The sequence below is a fragment of the Protopterus annectens genome, chromosome 7.part0 (assembly GCF_019279795.1).
Source record: "Protopterus annectens isolate FY-2018-M chromosome 7.part0, PAN1.0, whole genome shotgun sequence".
NCBI lineage: Eukaryota > Metazoa > Chordata > Ceratodontiformes > Protopteridae > Protopterus > Protopterus annectens.
In genome coordinates this window covers 1,497,934,486-1,497,937,430 of record NC_056739.1, presented here as the reverse complement: position 1 = coordinate 1,497,937,430, position 2,945 = coordinate 1,497,934,486, and positions in this window count along the sequence as shown.

Genomic DNA, 2,945 nt, shown 5'->3' with positions numbered 1-2,945 from the left:
AGCAGTGAAGCATCCCTATCACTGATGTTTATTTTATTTCTATACATTTATGCTATAATCGTCTGCAACATCTGCCATGGTTATGCCAGTGGCATAGCACAGGTTTCCACCCCACCATCAGCCTGGTCTTGTCCTACCAATACATCATCTGGTTTCAAGTTTGCCTCTCCATTCAGTGTGTCATGGATATTGTGGTGGTATCCACAGTAGCCTCTGGTGGTGACTCACCCGAGGGAGTGCTGTTATGACCTCCAGTGACACTGCTAGGGATTACAAGCCATGAACTTGTGGGTATTAGTTGGGGTGGAGGCGTGCTGGTAAACCAGCAACCTGATGCCTGGAGAGGATGTTTGTTCACCGTTAAGACTTACTCTGTTGGCTGGCACTGCCATCACCATCACCTCAGCCAGAGTGCAGTAGGGAGTACAGTCATAGCGGTGACTGACCTCTTCTAGTCCTAAACCAAGCAGCATAGTGTTAGGAATGGGATACCCATTCTATCCCATATTATGGTGTTCTTCATACTTATGTGTTACCTCCCTTCCTGTTTGTTGCTCAAGCATCTCCATCACCAATTTTCATTCTTCTGTCTGTATGTCAATAATTCCATTGTCAACACCAACCCTATGCCTCAGCACCTTATTATTTATTTATTTTTATTTATTTTATTTATTTATTTATTTATTTATTTATTTCCATTTGTTAACTGGGAAAGTCCAACTGGGTCTAAGTAGACCCATTTTCAGCAGAGACCCGGGGAGAAAATTCTCCACAGTTTCTAAGGTTTCTAAAAATCTTACACAAGTGTAAATAAACATAAATATTTAAACATTTAAAAACATATAAAAAGGCATTAGTTAACAGAAGTGTTAACAAACATGGACATGTAAAAAAAGCATTACACAAATATTTTGACAAGCATGTAAAAAAGTATTTTGATAAAACATGTCCATATAGATATTGTTACTCAATTTAGGAATATTAATGAAGTTTAATTAGGAAGAAAAATCATATAAAGTGAAAAGAGGAAGTTAACTGAGTTGTGAATAGGCATAGGATGAGAATAGACAGTATAAAAGTAGGAGACAGAAAGAAATTGAAAAAGTAAGGTAAGGGAGGGACGAAAGGAGGAAAAAGATAAGGGGTTAAAGGGGAAGGATGATAATAAGGAAGAAAAAGAAAAAAAGGAAGCACAAGTAGAGCTCAGTCAGGCCTACTACAGGGACAGAGCCATGTTAATTCGGAATGTTCCTTAAGGAGAAGTTTGAATTTGAATGTGCTTTTGGTGTTGAGTATGTTTTGAGGTAAATTGTTGCAAATCTTGGCCACTTTATGGGAGTAAAGAGAGTCACCATATGTGTTGTTAGATCTACTGACCTTTATGAGAGTTTTGTTAGATGACCTGAGAGACTTACTGCTTGAGTACGGTTGGATAATGTTGCACATTGATGGGCAGTTTTCTGGGTGGTGAAGGATGGAATGGATTAGTAGAAGTTGGTTGCAGGCTAGTTGGTTGGGTAGTTCCAGCCAGTTATGATGGAGAATTGAGTTATAGTGATGGGTCCTAATTGTGTAATTAGCTACAAATCTGGCTATTTTATGGTAGCAGGATTCACGTTTGGCTAAATCGGATTTTCTTAGATTGGTAAAAATGGATGAGGCATAAAAGAAGACTAGGTAGTAGGTGGGTTCTACTGATGGCATGATGGGTGACTTCTGTAAGGAAAGGCTTGGTCCTATAAAGGGAACCTAGTTTAAAATGCACCTTCTTGATAACTGTATCAAGGCGTTTATCAAATTTAAGGCCCTTGTCTAGGATTACACCCAGTAGTTTGGTTGAATAAATGGACTCAATACAAGTGTTGTTAGATGAGGAGCTAAGGTCAGGGGATTTTTTGCCACTGGAGAAAATTATCAGTTTGGTTTTTGATGGGTTAAGTAGGAGCTGGGATTGGTTGAGGAAATTTTCAATGTCAAGGAGTGACTGGTGAGTTTTTTGTAGGAGAGAAGGTATTGTGGGAGCTGAGCAAATTAATGAGGAGTCGTCTGCATGTTGGATTATGTTTGCAAGTTTTGTGGCTGTGTGTAGCTTATTTGTGAAAATTGTAAATAATTGAGGGCTTAGTATTGAACCTTGAGATACTCCTACAGCAACAGGTAGTAAAGGAGAGAGTTCATTTTGCCATCTGACAGCTTATTGTCTGTTAGATAGATAACTGATGAGCCATGAGATAGCAGAGTGTGAGAGGTTATAGGAGGATAATTCATGAATGAGTTGTTTAATGGGAACTGTATCAAAGGCTTTGGATAAGTCAAGGAATACAGGGGATGTGAATTACCCAGTGTTTCTATGTTGGTTAACTGTCTATAAAGCTAATCAGGGCTGGTCTTCACCTGTGCTATCTTTTTTTTTGTGTATCCCTGCTTCCATACCTCTGACCTCCTTCCCCATCCCCCCTTCTTAAAAAGAAATGGATGTGTATGTCCCTCAAAAAGTATAGCCTTCTTTTTGCTCCCCATTCCCTCTGTTACCTTCTTTGTATATTTGTGTATATTCCTGTGTTTGTTCTTTGCATTTTTCTTACTTTCCATACATCCATATTGTCCACACTTAAAACAATACAATCATATATAAATATTGCTGGGAATCAGCTACTGTGGCGTCCAGATGTTCTAGTAGTCTGTGCACACACATGTCCAAGCTACTTGCACACCACTGGTCTTTGCGACATTCCTAGCCAAGTTGGGAAAACCACTCTCTCCCTGGTGAGCCTGTCATTTCAGAAAGTGCAGATACAGAAAACATATTTCTGAATACCAGGTGTATTCCTTTGCCTGTAAAGAGAGTTACTGTACAGTATTTGGTGTGACAATTGAAGAATAGTCATTGTAGTGACCTTTCTGCCTAACTGTAGTATACCAGTATGCAGTTTCCTTTACAAATG